This window comes from Glycine soja, chromosome 20 (genome assembly GCF_004193775.1).
Source record: "Glycine soja cultivar W05 chromosome 20, ASM419377v2, whole genome shotgun sequence".
In the NCBI taxonomy this organism is placed as follows: Eukaryota; Viridiplantae; Streptophyta; class Magnoliopsida; order Fabales; family Fabaceae; genus Glycine; species Glycine soja.
This window is the reverse complement of record NC_041021.1, coordinates 14,429,237-14,449,655: the sequence shown is the minus strand read 5'-3', so window position 1 is coordinate 14,449,655 and position 20,419 is coordinate 14,429,237.

The window sequence follows — 20,419 nt, the reverse complement described above, 5'->3', positions numbered from 1 at the left end:
ATTCTCCATATATATCCTCCATTGTCTTGTGCTTTGGTGTTGTTTAGAGTAGATTCAAAAAAATAAACCGATTAAATCTTAGATCTACACTTGTTCTTGCATTTCTATGGTTCAAATTTTGTAGATCTACTCTTGAATCATGTTTTTGTGTTGATTTTAGGTTCTATCATTTTTCATTCATAATATTCTGGTGCTGAAACTTATATCTAATTTTTCTTCCAAAATATTGATTAGAAAAAAAAACACAAAAATCTAAGTGTAAATCACTTAATCCATGTTGTCTTAGAGTCATGTTTAGTCATAGTAATTGTCACATTATGTTCTAAGTTTGTGTTGAATTTTTATTTTGTTGATTGAGTTCTAGATACATTTGTTCATGTATTCTTGTCATTCTTAGTGTATCTTTTGAATTTTGAGTCTAATTCATGCATGTTATTTAGTTCATAACATGTTCTAAATCAATTCCTAGAAGTAGTCTTGTTGTTGAACTTTTTTTTTTTTCTAAGTTTCCTACATGATGCCTATGATGAAGTTGAGTTGTGGTGCAGAGTTGTGGCTGGATTTGTGAATCAAATAATTCTTAAGCTCTCTTGAATTGTGTTATTCAAGATAATTGAGCATAAGCAAACACAAATTGTAGCACAATCCGTGGAGTTTCGCGACATGTTGAAAATTAAAAGGAAGTGTTAGTGCGCAATCCGCAAAGTTCCGTAACATTCTGAAAGGCAAAGAATGGATGGTTACGTAATCCGTAAGGTTTTGTAACATTACGGAAGAAAACAAGCATCGTTACGAAATTTGTAAAGTTTCGTAACGTTACGGAAAAAAATACCAAAAAAGAGCAATGGGGTGTATTTAGTAAAAATGGGGGTGCAAATAGCAACCAGGCCCACTTGGGCCTCTAGAAAATTCTCCTCCAGAAGGCGGCTGCTTCTGGAGGAAGCAACCTAGCTCGCCTGGGCGAGCTGGGTGGCAAGCTTCTCCCCCATTTTCCTATAAATAGAGGGAGAAGTGAAGGGAAAAAAATGTTCAGCCCTCCTGGTAATTCGAGAATCACTTGAAATTAGTGAAAAAAATTGTTTCCCTGAAGAAAATCCAAGTCGAGGCGCTTCCGTAACGTTTCCGTGGGTGATTTCGCGAAGATTTTCAACCGTTCTTCGACGTTCTTCGTTCATTCTTCATCGTTCTTCGGTCTTCAACCGGTAAGTTCCCGAAATCGAACTTTTCAATTCATTCTATGTACCCTTAGTGGTCCTCATTTGTGCTTTTATTTTCATTTCATTTACTTTCCGTACCCCCTTTTGACGTGCTTTAGTCATTTACTTAAGTCATTTTCTCGCCTAATCAAAAAATAAAATAAATTTCCACCGATCATTTGAGTTGTAATATCCGTTGATTTTGTTTAAAAGGAAATCCGACCATTTGGTCATGCCGTAACCACGTTGGAAACCAAAAAAGGGTAAAATAATAATATAATAATCCAAAATATCTTTTAGTAAAATAAACCAAAAAAAATCAATCGGACGTTTTTCTTTGGGATTTCTCTTTCTTAAATCGAATCGACTAATAACCAAAGTGAAACTAAGGCTAAAATCAATTCATAAACCAAACTTTTGTCATCGCCTAAAAAAGCCATTTTCAAAGGTCCAATGCCTTGAAATGGTCTTTTTCGCTTTTATTAGTTAAGTGTAGATTTCTAAAGGCCTAAAATCAACATGTAGCTTTATTACCTCTTTCAAAAATAAAGAGATCATTAATGGTCCAATGCCTTAATGTCTTCTCTCTTTTCAAAAGAATCGAAAGATTGTTTAATGGTCCAACACCTTAAAAATACCTTTCATTCAATAAAAACATATTTTGCAAAAAGGATAAAAACAACTTAACCAAACACTTTGTTCACAAAGAACTACGTAGGTCTGATTTCCTTATCGCAATTAAGGAATACGTAGGAGCAAGGGAAACACCCTCGTTGACCGCAAAAAGATAAAAATATAAAAAGGCATAAAAAGACATAAGAACGTAAAAAGGGAAAATAACATAAAAATTGAAGTCATATTTGCACATTTGATTAAGGGTTGCCGTCTCTTGTGACGGACGTGTGGGGTGCTAATACCTTCCCCGTGCGTAAATACAACTCCCGAACCTTTCATTTAAAGTTCGTAGATCACGTCTTTTCCGGTTTTTCCGACGTTTCCCTCAAATAAACGTTGGTGGCAACTCCGCATGTATTCCTTTCTTGGAACACGCACCCGCGAGTCACGCGTCGCCCTCCCGTCGAAGGGTAGGTTTCGACAGTTGGCGACTCCACTGGGGATTGTTTTTAGAGAGTTAGGCCATTTAATCTTGTGCAATGTTTTATCATGACTTTCTCCTTTATTGGTTTCCCTTTATTTTCTTATGTTCTTGTATATAAATCTTTGATGCTTTTAGTGTGTTTTAAAATGTATGCATGAGGTAAATATTTATTCATTTGATGCACACAAACACCAACACTATTTGCACACACGGTGAGTTGAAAAATGGCCCTATACCCAGGTTCATGGGAACATAAGGAGTGGAGGCGAATCTGTGAGCATGCTAGGTCTCCGACTTGCTTGATTACAGTGAACCCTCATCTAGAGTTTTTCTCTTTGAAAACATATTGTTGCTAGTAGTCCCTACTGCTGCAGTATGTTCTTCGAAGAGGATGATACCTCTAGAGACCATCAAGAGAGATATGACCACCTTGGGGATTATCACTAAAAGCCTTTTTAGCTCTCTCCCATATAGGTCCCTTAAATAGGGGCACGGAGCAAACACGTTGCGTGCCATTTTTTCATTGCCACGCATAAGTGTTATATACCCTTTTGCTTATATTTGTTTGTGAATATTGTCGTACTATGTACATCCCCGTATTGTACATTTCACATATGCATCATGCGTGGGTTCCATCTTAATCCCCTCTCTTGGGCAAACCAACGGAGGGTCCGTGCCACCTTCTTAAATACATACGTTGGGCACTTTGCTACCCCAAGATGTTGTATCTAAGAAGGAGACAATTTCCCGGACTCCCGTATTCATAAATTGCATCTGTGTCATGTGCATTCCTTCATGCATTCATCCATTCCACCCATGATAGATGTCGGAGTTTTGATTCGCACCGGGTTTTTGTTTCGCTTTAGTAAACATGGGGATAAATCAAACTGGCAAAAGGTTTTATCAAGTCAAGATTAAGAGCCTAGATATCACCAGCATTAAGGAGTTGGGGCGGTTGATGGGACCTCTCCAAATGCAAGCCTTCCGCAAGGCGTACGAAAAGATCTTAGATTTGACCATAGCAGAGATATCCACAGAAGCCATTGCATCACTCACCCAATACTATGACCAGCCTTTGAGATGCTTCACGTTTGGAGACTTCCAATTAGTACCGACCGTTGAAGAATTTGAGGAGATTCTAGGATGTCCTCTTGGGGGAAGGAAACCGTATCTTTTCTCCGGGTTTGTTCCCTCCTTGAGCAAAATTGCAATTGTGGTCAGGGATTCGGCGAGAGGATTGGACCGCGTAAAGAAAACTCGAAACGGCATAGTAGGCCTACCACGGAAGTACATAGAAGGCAAGGCGAGGGATATGGCGAATCAAGAGGAGTGGGTCCCGTTTATGGATGTATTAGCATTGCTAATCTTTGGGGTTGTCCTCTTTCCAAACATGGATGGTTTGGTGGACCTAGCCGCGATTGATGCTTTCCTTGCATGTCACCATAGCAAAGAGAGCCCGGTGGTAGCTGTCTTGGCGGACTTATTTGACACATTTGACCGAAGGTGCGAAAGGAGTAGTACACGAATCATCTGTTGTTTACCCGCTCTTTGTGTATGGTTGGTTTCACACTTATTCCAACAAGACATAAGGCATCCATGTCCGCTCCGAAGCCATTGCTCGTGTATCGAAAAAAGAAGAGTAGATTGGGACCAACACTTGGTTGGGATAGGAGGCAGAATAGTCAACTGGTTTCCACGATGGAAAGAAGGAAAGGAGGGAGTTTTCTTCTCATGTGGGGGGTACCCAAACATCCCGTTGATAGGAAAGAGGGATTGCATTAAATACAATCCCGCACTTGCTATAAGACAGTTAGGGTACCCCATGAGGGGAGCACCGACGGAAGAAAGCCTGTCTCCTTTCCTTGTGAGAGATTTTGGCGCGCAAAATTTCAAGGTTATACAAAGAGTCCATAAGGCGTGGGAAAGCCCGTTAAGGAAAGATAAAGAACTTAGGGGCATTCGTAATGGCATCATTGGTGGTTATCATGAATGGCTGAAAGTTCGTACACGAGGCTTAGATTGGCTCGCCAAGTTAAAGATTATCAACGAAGAGGACTTCGAAGCTCCGGAAGAGGATGAAGAAGTCTGAGCTCTGAAAAACGAACTAGGAAAAGCAAGACTTGCCAAAGAAAAATTCAAGTTGGTCGCTACAGACGTCCAGAAAGAGTGTGCCAGGTTACGAGAAGAAAATGCAGCTACCGCGAAAGCCCTTTAACAAGAAACCAAGAGGGCTTGCAAGGAAGAGCATGGCCGTGACTAATTCCGTGGAGCGTTGTGGGGCAGCAATAGTGAGCTCAAGCTTCGAAGGGAAGAGAGAGACCGATCACGAGCTCATAGCATGGTTTTAAAAGAAGAGTTAGCCGTTTGCTCAAGGTCCAAAAGAAACTTGTCTCAGCGTTTATGCGAGACAGAGACCAACATGTTAGCTATCATCACCAAGTACCAAGAAGAACTAAGTCTAGCCACGGCCCACGAGCATAGGGTGGCGGACGAGTATGCCCAAATGTACGCGAAAAAGGAGGCTAGAGGAAGGGTGATCGACTCGTTACACCAAGAGGCAACCATGTGGATGGACCGATTTGCTCTTACCTTAAATGGGAGTCAAGAACTTCCCCGATTGCTAGCCAAGGCCAAAGCAATGGCAGACACCTACTCCGCCCCCGAAGAGATCCACGGACTTCTCGACTATTGTCAGCATATGATAAATTTAATGGCCCATATAATTAGGAACCGCTAGGGAACTTGTATTGTCACCCAGATCTTGACTAGTTATAAACTTTTTGAATAAAATAAGTTTATCCCATATTTTTACGCCAAAAGTCAGTGCGAATCAAATCACTCCTGCATTCTATCCCTAGCATGCATTCATAATTTTTACCTACTCCTCACGTTTGGTTTTTCTAGGAAAAACACCATAACTAAACGCGCCACAAGGCATCCCTATCGCACCAGATCCAAATCTAGAACGATGGGTGACCAAGAGGAGACACAGGAACAGATGAAAGCCGACATGTCGGCTTTGAAAGAGAAAATGGCTTCTATGATGGAGGCCATGCTAGGAATGAGGCAACTCATGGAGAAAAACGTGGCCACCGCTGCCGCTGTTAGTTCGGCTGTCGAAGCAGACCCAACTCTCCTAGCTACCGCGCACCATCCTCCCCCAAATACGGTAGGACGAGGAAGGAGCACACTGGGGAACAGTAGTAAGCCCCATTTGGGATACAACCGGGTGGCTTACCCTTATGGATTGCCACCTAATTACACGCCGCCAGTCATGCAAGATGACGCGGGTCATGTCTCTTCCCCCATCCTTGAAGGGGAGCCTCCTCGACAACCCGACGAGGTCCACGAAGATCATCAAGAGTATGCCCAAAGGGATGTCGAGTTCTACCCCCCGATCCTCGTCGAGGGGCCAGCTCCCAACACTTTGCCTCAGCTCAACCTCACAGCACAGCCAATAATCTTGTCCACAAAAGGATCACCCCCGGCAATCGAAGAAAGAAGGAAACTCGATCTCCTCGAGGAGAGATTAAGGGCTGTTGAAGGCTTTGGTGACTATCCATTCGCGGACATGACAGATCTTTGCTTGGTACCAGATGTTGTTATCCCCCCAAAATTCAGAGTGCCAGACTTCGACAAGTATAAAGGGACGACTTGTCCCAAGAACCATCTCAAGATGTATTGTCGCAAGATGGGCGCACACTCTAGGGATGAGAAGCTATTAATACACTTTTTCCAAGATAGCTTGGCCGGGGCCGCGGTTGTTTGGTACACTAATCTGGAAGCTTCCCGCATCCGTACTTGGAAGGACCTGATTACTGCTTTCCTAAGCCAATATCAGTATAATTCCGATATGGCTCCCGATCGCACTCAGTTACAGAATATGTTCAAAAAGGAAGGTGAGACCTTTAAAGAATACACACAGCGGTGGAGAGACCTAGCAGCACAAGTGGCCCCTCCCATGGTCGAAAGGGAGATGATCACCATGATGGTAGACACCTTACCAGTGTTTTACTATGAGAAGTTGGTAGGCTACATGCTGTCCAGCTTCGCGGACCTAGTATTCGTCGGGGAGAGAATCGAATTAGGGTTGAAAAGAGGGAAGTTCGATTACGTTTCCTCCACAAGTGCCAATGCTAAAAGAATCGGAGCAACTTGGGCAAAAAGGAAGGAGGGAGATGCCCACGCCGTCACTTCGGCGCCCGCATGGGTCAAACCCCCGCAGACATCTCATGGTACACACTAGTACGCGCAACATCATCCGAGCTTCTCAGCTCATGCTGGAAACTCCTCTAATTCAGCACCCGTGCAGCCTAAGGCACCCGTCCAGAGGGAGGCCCCTCAAGTTCCAACTCCAACCACGACTCACTCGACCGAAAATTCCAACGCAATGAGGAACTTTCCCCCGAGGCCAATTCAAGAATTCACCCCACTCCCAATGACGTATGAAGACCTCTTGTCGTCCCTCATCGCCAACCAACTGGCCGTAATAACTCCCGGGAAGATCTTCCAACCCCCTTTCCCAAAGTGGTATGATCCTAACGCAACTTGCACGTACCATGGGAATACCCCGGGGCATTCCATCTAAAAATGCTTGGCCCTTAAATACAAGGTCCAACATTTGATAGATGCTGGATGGCTGACATTTCAAGAGGATCGGCCCAACGTGAAAACCAACCCGCTAGCCAATCATGGAGGGGGAGCGGTTAATGCCATTGAGTCAGATAGGCCGCGCAGGTCTAAACCTTTGAAGGACGTGGCAACCCCTAGGAGGTTTATCTTTGAGGCCCTACAAAAGGGAGGTGTGATTCCCCACGGTGGGCATAAAGAGGATTCTTGTTTGTTGCATCCCGGCGAGCTACATAGCATGGAAACATGTTTGGCAGTAGAGGAATTGTTGCAGCGAATGATAGATCAAGGCCGACTGGAAGTCGGTGATGAGGGGAGGGAAGAGCAGCATATATGTATGCAGTCCGTGGATGAGAGAAGTTTTGGAAGGCCTAAACCTTTGGTGATTGTCATACCCTAATTTTGTCCGGGGATTATTATTTGATGATATACAACTTTTGATTGGCCGCTTCGAGATACTGGGCACCCTTTGTTGCACAATATGTGAAGTCCCGAGACGTGCCGAAAAATCAAAAGGAAGCAGGCTTACGCGATCCGTGAAAATTCCATAATGTGACGGAAATCGAAAGGAGGTGTTTTTCACAATCCGTGAGTTTTTGTAACTTCTTCGAAAGCTAAAAAAGAGTAAATACATAATCTGTGAAGATTCGTAACCTTGCGAAAGGAAAATAAGTATCGTTACGAAATTCGTAAAGTTTCGTAACGTTACGGAAAAAGAATTACCAAAAAAGCTAAAGGGGGGGTGCATTTAGTAAAAAAGGGGGTACAAATAGCAATCAGGCCCACTTGGACCTTCCAGATTCTTCCTCCAGAAGGCTGTTGCTTCTGGAGGAAGCAACCTTGCTCGCCTGGGCGAGCTGGGTGGCAAGCTCCTCCCCTATTTTGCTATAAATAGGGGGAAGAGTGAAGGGAGAAGGGGTTCAGCCTTCTTGGCACTTCTTATTCTCTCGAAATTGCTGAGGAAAATTATTTCCATGAAGAAAATCCAAGCCAAGGCGCTTCCGTAACGTTTCCTTAATGTTTCCGTGAGTAATTACGCGAAGATTCTCGACCGTTCTTCAACATTCATCGTTCGTTCTTCGTTTTCTTCAGTCATCAACAGGTAAGTACCCCAAACCGAGCTTTTCAATTCATTCTATGTACCCGTGGTGGTCCCCATTTGTTTTGTGTATTTTTATTCTCGTTTTCATTCGCTTTCTATACCCCCTTTTGACGTTCTTCAGTCATTTATTTAAGTTGTTTCTCGCCTAATCTAAAAATAAAATAAATTTCCACCGATCATTTGAATTGTATCATTCGTTAATTCTGTTAAAATGAATTCCGACCGTTCGATCGTGCCGTAACCACGTCGGAAATCAAAAAAGAGGTAAAATAATAATATAATAATCGGAAAAAAATACCTTTTAGTAGAATAAAGCGAAAAATCAATCGGACGTTTTCTCTTTGGGATTTCTCATTCTTAATTGAATTGACTAATAACTAAAGTGAAACTAAGGCTAAAATCAACTCGCCTAGTCAAGCTCGTCCACAAAAATAGGGTTTTGAAAGTTTATCATTTCAGTTTCTTACCAAGTAAAATGGACCATTTTTAAGGTCCAACGCCTTAAAATGATCACTTTTCAAGTAAAAAGAATCACTTGATTCACGCATAAGAAAGAACTACGTAGGTCTGATTTCCTCTTCGATGGAGGGTATGTAGGAGCAAAAGCCCCGCTTTTGTTGACATCAAAAAGTAAAAAAAAGAAATAAAAGTTAAGGTAACACAATTCCACAATTCTTAAAAATAGGCTGTTGTCCTTTGAGACAAACGTGAGAGGTGCTAATACCTTCCTCAAGCGTAAATACAACTCCCGAACTTAGAATTTTCATTTTGACCGGTTTCCTTCGGTTTTCCCGACGTTTTCCACAAATAAACATTGGTGGCGACTCCGCGCATCTTTCCTCCTTTGGAAAGCGCACCCGTGAGCCTCGCCTTCGCTCGCCCGCAAAAGGGCACGTTGCGACAGTTGGCGACTCCGCTGGGGACCTTTTTGTGAGTTAGGCCTATTTTAAGGAATTGTGGATTTGTGAAACTTCGTGTGTGCATTTGTTGAACTGTGTAAAATGTAAATAACTGTTGTCTATTTCGCATTCTTTACACTGCATTCTAAGCACCCACGGGTTTGAGTAAAAAAGGGGCCCTATACCTGGGTTCATGGGAAATTAAGGAGTGGAGGTGAATCTATCATCATGCTAAGTCTCCGACTTGCTTGATAATAGTGAAACCTCGTCTAGAGCTTTCTCTCTTTATAATGTGTTGTCCCTGGTATTCCATACCGCCACAATATTATTATCTTGAGTGATGATACCTCTAGAAAACAGCCGTGTGAGTTATGAATTGTTGGGGAAGTAGTTATTAGAAACCCCTAGATATTGTCCTATAGGTTCCCAAATAGGGGCAAAGAGCAAACACGCTCCGTGCCATTCGTTCTCATGCATTTTTGGGTAAATAACACTAGTTTATAGTTTTTGCTAGTGGTGTTTGGTTTCTTTAGAGTAATACGTAACCTTTTTAATGCTACGTTGAGGCGCCATCATGCCCAAAATGTAGCATTAAAATTGGATCTCTGCGGTCTCGTATGTGTGAATTACCCCTTTGTGTTGTTTTCTTTCCGTTTCATGCATACGCATTGCATCATTCATGCCGGAGTCTTGATCCACCCCTTTTTTAGGTAAATGATGGGGACAAATCAAAACGGCAAAAGGTTTTATCAAGTCTAGATGTCACTAGCCTCAAGGAATTGGGACGATTGATGGGACCTCTCCAAAGGCAAGCCTTCCGCAAAGTGTACGGGAAGATTCTAGATTTGACTGCAGCGGAGGTATTTACGGAAGTTGTCGTATCCCTCGCCCAATACTATGACCAGTCGTTGAGGTGTTTCACGTTTGGGGACTTCCAAATGGTACCGACTATTGAAGAGTTTGAGGAGATACTAGGATGCCCTCTTGGGGGGAGAAGATCGTATCTTTTCTCCGGGTTTCTTCCCTCCTTGAGCAAGATTGCAGCTGTGGTCGGGGATTCGGCAAGAGAGTTGGATCGCATGAAGCAAACTCGCAACGGCGTAGTGGGCCTGCCACGGAAATACTTGGAAGGCAAGGCAAGGGATATGGCGAGCCAAGAGAAGTGGGGCTCGTTTGCGGATATACTAGCTTTGTTGGTTTTTGGGGTTGTCCTCTTTCTGAACGTGGACGGTTTGGTGGACTTAGCCGCCATTGACGCTTTCCTCGAATATCACCATAGCAAGGAGAGTCCAGTGGTGGCTATCTTGGCAGATTTGTTTGATACCTTTGACCGGAGATGTGAGAAAAACAGTGCACGGATTGTCTGTTGTTTACCCGCTCTTTGTGTGTGGTTAGTTTCACACCTATTCCAACAAGACACAAGACACCCGTGTCCGCTTCAAAGCTATTGCTCATGCACCGAAAAAGGAAGAGTCGATTGGGACCAACATTTGGCTGGAATAAGAGACAACGCAATCAATTGGTTTCCTCGTTGGAAGGAAGGCAAGGAAGGAGTTCTCTTCTCGTGTGGGGACTACCCTAATGTTCCATTGATAGGGACTAGGGGTTGTATTAACTATAATCCCACACTCGCCATAAGACAGCTAGGATACCCCATGAGGGGAGCGCCAACCGAAGAAAGTCTCTCGCCTTTCCTTGTGAGGGATCTAGGCGCGCAAAGACTCAAGGTGATACAAAGAGTCCACAAGGCGTGGAGAAGTCCGTTGAAGAAAGACAAGGAGCTTAGAGGCATCCGAAATGGCGTCATCGGTGGTTATCATGGATGGCTAAGAGTTCACACGCGAGGGTTAGATTGACTCTCCAAATTGAAAGTTATCAATGAGGAGAAATTCGAAGCTCCGGAGGAAGATGAAGAAGTCCAAGCTATAAAATTAGAGCTAGGGAAGGCGAGACTCGCCAAGGAGAAGTTCAAATCAACCGCTACACACATCCGGAAAGAGTGCACCGAGTTACAAGAGGAAAATGCGGCCACTGCAAGAGCCCTTGAACAAGAAACTAAAAGGGCCCGAAAGGAGGAATATGGCCGAGAAAAATTCCGAGGAGAACTGTGGGGTAGCAACAATGAGCTCAAGCTCCGAAGAGAGGAAAGAGACCGGTCACGGGTGCATGGCATGATCTTAAAAGAAGAGTTAGCTGCGTGTGCAAGATCCAAGAGGAGTTTGGCTCAACACTTGGAAGCCACGGAGCAAAGCATGATAGCTATCATAGGGCAATACAAGGAAGAGTTGAACCAGTCTGTGGCCCATGAACAAAAGCTAGTGGAGGATTTTGCACAAGTGTACGCCGAAAAAGAAGCAAGAGGGAGAGTGATTGATGCATTGCATCAAGAAGCGACTATGTGGATGGATAGGTTCTCCTTGACCTTGAATGGAAGTCAAGACCTCCCGCGTCTATTAGCCAAAGAAAAAGCCATGGCCGAAGTGTGTACGGCCCCCGAGGAGATTCATGGGCTAATCAATTACTGTCAACACATGATAGATTTGATGGCCCACATAATTAGAAACTGTTAGGTTCTCTTGTAACACCTTTGTATAATCTTGGCTAGATGAAAGCTTTGTTCTTTTTATAAAATGAGAAGTTCTGAACTCATCATGTTATCTAAAAAACCTTGGGGTGGATCCAAGTGCTCTGATCATTCATTTGCATATTCATGTTTTGGTGGCATACTCACCGTTGTTTATTTCTTTAGGAATTTCATCATAACTAAGAAAACACCAAGGCACCCCTATAACACTCGATCCAGAAAAATGGATAATGAAGAGGGCGTGCAGGAACAGATGAAGGCCGATCTATCGGCTTTAAAAGATCAAATGGCTTCCATCTCGGAGGTCATGTTAAAACTCCAGAAAACTATAGAGGATAAAGCCACGGCAACCGCCTCCAGTACAGTTAGGGAAGCGGAGCCGGTGCTGCAACCCGCCTTAAATCCGGGCCGAGACAGAAACACGACAGTGTTTGGTCGAAGGTATAGCCCGCAAGCTTATCCTTATGGCTTGCCTCCGGACTTCACTCCCCGTGCCACCCCGAAAGATTTAAGCCAAGCCCCTACTGTCGAGGGGCAGCTCCCACCTTATGACGACTATCCCGGGCAAGACGATGAGGAAGGAGATATCCATCTCGGTCCCCTGCTCCACCCCAAAGATCCGTCCCCCCATGAACTACCCCAACCAAACATAGTCCGCCATATCCCGATTTCACCCACACCCGTAAAAGAATATGTTCCCTTCGTGGAAGATAAGGGAAAGATTGAGGCGCTTGAAGAGAGGTTGAGAGTAGTCGAGGGCCTCGGCAATTACCCATTCTTGGATCTAGCGGACTTATGTCTCGTATCCAATATCGTCATTCCTCCCAAGTTCAAAGTACCGGACTTTGATAAATACAAAGGGACGATATGTCCGAAAGGGCATCTTCAGATGTATTGCCGAAAAATGGGGGCGTATTCTGCGGACGAAAAGTTGTTGGTCCATTTCTTTCAAGACAGCTTGGCCGGAGCAACTGTAGCATGGTATACCAATCTGGAAGCTTCCCAGATCCGATCATGGAAGGACTTGGCAACTTCCTTCATTAGGCAGTACGAGTACAATACGGATATGGCTCCCGATCGGAACCAGCTTTAGAGTATGACTAAGCGAGAGCATGAGTCCATTAAGGAATATGCCCAAAGATGGAGAGATCTCGCAGCCCAAGTCGTACCGCCCATGACGGAAAGGGAGATGATCACAATTATGGTAGATACGTTACCCACGTTCTACTATGAAAAGCTGATAGGCTACATGCCAGCTAACTTTGCGGATCTCGTCTTCGCCGGAGAAAGGATTGAATCCGGACTACGAAAAGGCAAGTTCGAATATGCTTCCAATGTGGCCCCCAACAACAACAGAAGAGCCCCAGTAGTGGGCGCGAGGAAAAAGGAAGGAGACGCCCACGCAGTCACCACCGCCCCGACGTGGATGAAAGCACCCCAAAATATCCAAAGCTCATACCAGCCCAATCCCCCAAATTTTTTAATCCGAGCCGGGAATTCCCTCCCGACTCAAGTAAAAGGACCACCCGCAGCAGAAAGAGCGCCGACCCAACGCACAGCTCCAGCCGCTCCCCGGCCAGTTAATAATACAGCCCCCGGCGCGAGCTATAAATATGCACAGCACCCGCCCCCGAAAGATAACTTCTCTCCTATTCCCATGGCATACTCCGAGTTATGGCCTTCATTATTGGAGAATCATTTGGTGGTGGCCATACCCGGGAAGGTCCTCCAGCCACCCTACCCCAAGTGGTATGACCCGGGTGCCAAGTGTGCGTACCATAGTGGAGTTCCCAAACACAACATTGACTCCTGCCACCTGTTCAAATATAAGGTACAACACCTAATCAGTGCCGGTTGGCTATCGTTTCAAGAGGAAGGCCCAAATGTTAAAACTAATCCGCTAGCTAGTCATGGAGAGGCTAGCGTGAACGCCACCGAAGAGGATGGGCCATCGCGGGCAAAGAGTTTAGGAGAGGTAGCTACTTCCAGACGCTTCATCTATGAATCGCTGCAAGCGGCGTGTATGGTCTCTCGTGGCGAGTGTTTGTTTCACCTCGGGGAGTCGCACGACATGGAAACCTATCCCGCGGTAGAAGAATTGCTTCAACGGTTCATGGATTGCGGGCAGCTTGAAGTGTCCATAGGAGGGAGGGAAGAACCACAAATTTGCATGCAGTCGGAAGAGAAGAAGGTTCCTCTAACCCCCAAGGCCCTAGTGATATGTTTTACTAGGAAAGGGACCGGCTCCACACCCATGTATCCCCGGACAGCGCACAAGCCAACGCCATTTGCATATTAAAGTAATAAGGCCGTTCCGTGGAAATATACCCCTCCCGCGTTCAGTGAAAGAGTTGCGACCGAAGTTGACCCCCTGTCAGCTAAGGTGACCAACATCACCGGCCTCAGTGGCATAACCCGCAGTGGTCGGGTGTTCGCTTCCCCTCACCCGGCGGAGTTGCCCTCCAAGGGAAAAGCGCCCATGATCCAAGAGCCCACAGACGTAGCCACCCCCTCGAAAGAAGTGGATCCTCCAGTAGTAAGAGGGGCTGAAAAGAAAGAGGGTCTTCAAGGAAAAACAGTGACTTTGGAAGAGGCCCATGAGTTCCTTCGCCTCATCCAACAAAGCGAGTTTAAGGTAGTCGAGCAACTGAATAAAACTCCAGCAAAGATCTCTTTGCTTGAACTGCTCATAAATTCTGAGCCTCATCGCGCGCTGTTGATAAAGGTCCTTAACGATGCCCATGTAGCACATGATATCTCAGTGGAGGGTTTCGAAGGCATCGTTAATCATATAACCACCAACAATTATATCGCGTTTGCGGAAGAAGAGATTCCCGTTGAGGGGAGAGGATACAACAAGGCTCTACATGTGTCAGTGAGATGTATGGACCATGTTGTCGCAAAGGTACTTATCGACAATGGATCAAGTTTGAATGTGATGCCGAAGACCACTTTGGAAAAGCTTCCTTTTAGTGCGTCACGTTTAAAACCGAGCTCGATGGTGGTGCGAGCCTTTGATGGTACTCGGCGGGAAGTGATGGGGGAAATCGACATTCCCATTCAGATAGGCCCCCACACTTGCAATGTGGTGTTTCAAGTAATGGACATAAATCCCGCCTATAGCTGTCTCTTGGGGAGACCTTGGATTCATGCGCTAGGAGTGGTCCCTTCAACGCTTCACCAGAAATTGAAGTTCGCAGTGGGTGGACTTTTAGTGATAGTGTCAGGTGAAGAGGATATGTTAGTGAGCTGCCCCTCCTCCGCCCCATACGTAGAAGTGGCAGAAGAATCATTGGAAACGACTTTCCAATCCTTCGAGGTGGTGAGCTGCGCCTCTGTGGAACCAAGTCCGTTGCTACCTTCTCTCTCCAACGCGACCATAATGGTGGCGCGTGTTATGCTCAGGAACGGATTTGAGCCCGGAATGGGTCTAGGCAAGGACGACCTCGGAAATGCCGACGTGGTCGATATCAAGGGAAATCCATACAAATATGGATTAAGGTATGAACCCGAGATGCCGGGGAGGAGGAATGTGCCGTCAAGACTTCGGGCGGATAGGGTATGGCCCGACCGTATTAGCCAGTGTTTCACCAGTGCCGGAACGGTGTCCGAGGAGGAGGTGGCTGCGATAGAAGAGGAGTTCCCTCAAGACCCACCAAGTTTTGTGCAACCATGCCACCCCGATTCCTAAGTGGGGAACTGGCGCGTGATAAGCCAGTCAGAAGTCTATACCGCTGATTCAATGTAATTAGAGTCTATAGATTTCCTTTCTCTTTTGTTTTGTGAAACCTACCTTATTAAATAAACAAAGAGATCTTGTTTCATCTGTTCTTGCAGTTCCACCTTTTCTCATATCATTTTGCATGTTTTTGTTTCTTTTGTTTTGTTTGGTATAGATATGAGGGTCGATTCTTTGAGGATCCTAACAACGAGGGTTTGACAATCGATTTCGATCGGGATATAAGCCAAACGATAAACGAGGAAGAGGAAGAGGACGTCCTTTCACCAGAGTTGGAGAGGTTGGTCGCTCAGGAAGAACGTGAAATGAAGCCTCACCAAGAAGAAACCGAATTGGTAAACTTGGGGACCACGGAGGAAAAGAAAGAAGTAAAGGTAGGAACCGGTATGACCGCGCCTATCCGCCAAGGCTTGATAACCCTTCTTGAAGAGTATCAAGATGTCTTTGCGTGGTCATATCAAGACATGCCCGGTCTGGATTCCGACATTGTGCAGCATAAGTTGCCTTTGAATCCTGGGTCTTCCCCGGTTAAGCAAAAGTTACGAAGAATGAGACCCGAGATGTCTTTAAAAATTAAAGAAGAAGTAAGGAAGCAGTTTGATGCAGGTTTCTTAGCTGTGACGCGGTACCCGGAGTGGGTGGCCAACATTGTCCCGGTCCCGAAAAAGGACGGCAAGGTTCGAATGTGTGTAGACTGCCGGGACTTGAACCGAGCCAGTCCTAAAGACAATTTTCCCCTGCCACACATTGATATATTGGTAGATAATACAGCCAAATTCGCCCTTTTCTCATTTATGGATGGTTTCTCGGGGTATAATCAAATAAAGATGGCACCCGAAGATGTAGAGAAGACCACTTTCGTCACCCTATGGGGGACATTCTGCTATAAAGTGATGACCTTCAGGCTGAAAAATGCTGGGGCAACCTATCAGCGTGCCATGGTGGCGTTGTTCCATGACATGATGCATAAGGAAATATAGGTCTACGTAGATGACATGATTGCCAAGTCTCGGACTGAGGACGAACACCTTGTCAATCTGCGTAAGCTGTTTGGAAGGTTGCGGAAATACCAATTAAAACTAAACCCAACCAAATGCACCTTCAGGATAAAGTCGGGGAAGTTGCTAGGATTTATCGTAAGTCAGAAAGGGATAGAGATAGATACCGAGAAAGTGAAGGCCATCCTTGAAATGCTAGAACCACGCACGGAGAAGCAGGTTCGGGGGTTTTTAGGCAGGTTGAATTATATCGCGAGATTTATCTCGCAACTCACCCCTACCTGTGAGCCCATTTTTAAGCTGTTACGTAAGAACCAGGCGATCCTGTGGAACAGTGACTGCCAAGAGGCCTTCGAGAAGATCAACCAGAGTCTCGCAAACCCCCCGGTGCTCATGCCACCTATAACAGGAAGACCTCTTTTCCTGTACATGACCGTGTTGGACGAGTCTATGGGGTGCGTGTTGGGTCAGCATGATGATACTGGGAAAAAGGAGCAAGCCATCTACTATCTGAGCAAGAAGTTTACTGCATGTGAGATGAATTACTCAATGCTGGAAAGGACGTGTTGTGCTCTGGTATGGGCATCACATCGGCTTAGGCAGTACATGCTCAGCCATACCACGTGGCTTATTTCCAAAATGGATCCCGTGAAATACATCTTTGAGAAACCGGCCCTCACAGGACGAATCGCTAGGTGGCAGGTGCTATTATCTGAATTCGATATCGTTTACGTCACCCAAAAGGCGGTAAAGGGAAGCGCCTTGGCGGATTATTTGGCCCAGCAACCCCTCCAGGATTATCGACCGATGCACCCCGAGTTCCCAGATGATGATATCATGGCCCTGTTCGAAGAGAAACGGACACACGAGGACATAGACAAATGGATTGTTTGCTTCGATGGGGCATCTAATGCTTTGGGCCACGGAGTAGGGGCAGTCCTGGTATCCCCGGATGATCAGTGTATTCCTTTCACGGCTCGGTTAGGTTTTGATTGTACCAACAATATGGCCGAGTACGAAGCATGCGCCCTCGGGGTTCAGGCGGCCATTGATTTTGATGTAAAACTACTCAAGGTGTATGGAGACTCAGCTTTGGTGATACGCCAGTTGAAAGGAGAATGGGAAATTAGGGATCCGAAGTTGATACCCTATCAAACTCACATCTTGAGGTTAGCCAAGTACTTTGACAACATTTCTTTCCACCAGATACCTCGGGAAGAGAATCAAATGGCTGATGCATTAGCCACCCTGGCGTCCATGTTTCAACTTGCCCCACACGGGGATCTGCCGTACATCGAATTCAAATCTCAGGGCAGGCCGACATATTGTTATGCAATAGAGGAAGAGCGAGATGGGAAACCGTGGTATTTCGACATCAAACAATATGTCGAGAACAAAGAATACCCACCAGGGATTTCTGACAATGACAAAAGGACGTTGAGGAGATTGGCTACTGGTTTCTTTGTAAGTGGTACCATCCTGTACAAACGAAACCACGACATGACCCTCCTACAATGCGTAGATGCCAAGGAGGCGAATTTCATGATCGAGGAAATCCACGAGGGTTCATTTGGAACACACGCCAATGGGCATGCTATGGCTAGAAAAATCCTTAGGGCCGGTTATTACTGGCTCACTATGGAAAGCGATTGCTGCGCTCATGTAAGGAAATGTCATAAATGTCAGGCATACGCGGACAATGTCAATGTTCCGCCACATCCTCTGAATGTTATGTCCGCCCCTTGGCCTTTTTCCATGTGGGGAATAGATGTCATTGGGGCCATCGAACCCAAAGCGTCGAACGGTCACCGCTTCATTCTTGTGGCGATAGATTACTTCACCAAATGGGTCGAAGCGGCTTCTTATACTAATGTCACGAGGAGTGTGGTAGTTAGATTCATCAAGAGGGAGCTAATTTGTCGATACGGACTCCCCAGGAAGATCATCACTGACAATGGGACCAATCTGAACAACAAGATGATGCAGGAAATGTGCGAGGATTTCAAGATCCAACATCATAACTCCACCCCTTATCGGCCAAAGATGAATGGGGCCGTAGAGGCTACGAATAAAAATATTAAGAAGATTGTTCAGAAGATGACAGTGTCATACAAAGATTGGCATGAGATGTTGCCTTTCGCCCTGCACGGATATAGAACCTCGGTACGAACTTCTACTGGGGCAACGCCGTATTCCTTGGTTTATGGGATGGAAGCAGTACTCCCATTTGAGGTGGAGGTTCCTTCTCAGAGGATAATAGCGGAGTCAGGCCTAGAAGAATCAAAGTGGGCCCAAGCACGCTACGACCAACTCAATCTTATTGAAGGTATGCGTTTGGCAGCCATGAGCCATGGGCGTCTATATCAACGAAGGATAAAGAACGCATTCGACAAAAAGGTACGGCCGCGCAAGTTCAACGAGGGGGACCTCGTGCTGAAGAAGATGTCCCACGCTGTTAAGGATAATCGAGGCAAGTGGGCCCCGAATTATGAAGGACCTTTCGTGGTGAAAAAGAGCTTTTTCTGGGGGTGCTCTGACACTCACCCACATGGATGGCGAGGAGCTACCCTCGCCCGTGAACTTCAATGTAGTTAAACGATATTACGCTTGAAGTCTAGGGCAATCGAGAGAACCGTTGCGTGTTCTTTTACTTATGAGTTTTTGTTCTTCTTGGTTTCCTCCAGGGATTCCCTTCCTCTGTATTTGTCTCGTTTATTCAAAAGAAGAGGAGATGGGTTAGGTTTCAATCCTCCCTATGGTTTTAAACCTTGTGTTAGTTTATAATCACCTGAGCCCTCTTCGCTTTGGTTCATGGGGTGCCCCAAATGTTTAATTAAAATTGAACCTAACCGGCCTTCACTAAGAAAATCATCGCATTAGGAACATTCATACATGCACATACACATGCATATCTTGTGGTAACAGGGGCAGAATCATCTTAGGCCACGGTCAGATGTCGAGACAAGTTGACAGCGGAAGTCAACCAAGGTAAGACGATGACCGGTCACGATTGGCCACACATTTTTTGTCTCCTACTTGCAGGTACTTAGGGATGGGGGCAAATGGGGGATAGGGTCACGACCGACCGTCGTCTCTTCCCGGCACTAGACAAGCAGAGGACGTCGCTGCAAGGCAGCCCAGTATCCTTTGAATTCACAGTTTCTTTTTGTTTTAAATAAATAATCGACGCCTAATTCTAATTTAAGTGGGTTCAAGTAGGCAAACGCTAACCCTTAAGGGGATGGGGAGGCATGGTTAATGTTTCCCCTTTTTTTTTAAAAAAAAAAATGGCAGGTTAGCTCGCTTGGGCGAGCTGAGCTCGCTTGGGCGAGCAACCCCTGCACTTCAAAATATAAAAACGAGGGAGGGGAACGTTTTTATACCCAAAAACTCCCCCCCCCCCTCATTCAAAAGAGAGGATTCACGAAGGCTTGCGGTTTTTGCTCCCCCAAGTCACTTTTGGTTGCATTTTGCTTTCATTTTTGGTGTTATTACTCACTCCAACAAGTAAGTATTCAATCCTTGAGTTTTTAGCTTCCCATTGGTGTGTTTTCTTCATCTTTTGGTACTCTAAATTGTGAGAACGTGCTTATATTTGTGGGGCAGTTTTGGTTTGTTTTTATGCTTGATTTCTTGAGTTGAGGATTTGAATGAGAAGGCCTTAGGCCTATGCTGTATTCTGAAGCAATGGGGCATGCCACATTGCCCCCATCCTCTTGGAATTTATGTCCAAACATGCGCCCACCAAGTGCTCGGTGAAATGCCCCAATGATATATGAATATGATTTTGTAAAATTGGGAGAGTGGGACTGTTTCTTATATGTAGGTACAACATAGGAGATTCAAAATAGGTGCCCAAATGCAATTCCAAGCTTAGGAACCCAAACTTGTAGCTTCAATGCAAGGAAACATGCTTATGGCTAGGAATCCAAAATTTGGTTTTAGAATTAGAAAAGCATGAAAATTGGGACTTGCTTGTGAAAGTTTTTGCTCGAATTTGGGCTGCCCCATGTTTGATACTTTGCATAGAGGTAGCGTGGAAAACACCTTGCAATAGTGTGTATACATAGATAAATATAAGGGGCATGAAATTCTTTGCAAAGGGTGAATGAATATTGAGGTCGCTTCCTAAATGAATGTATGATAGCACAGGATTCCCTTTTGAATGCAAGT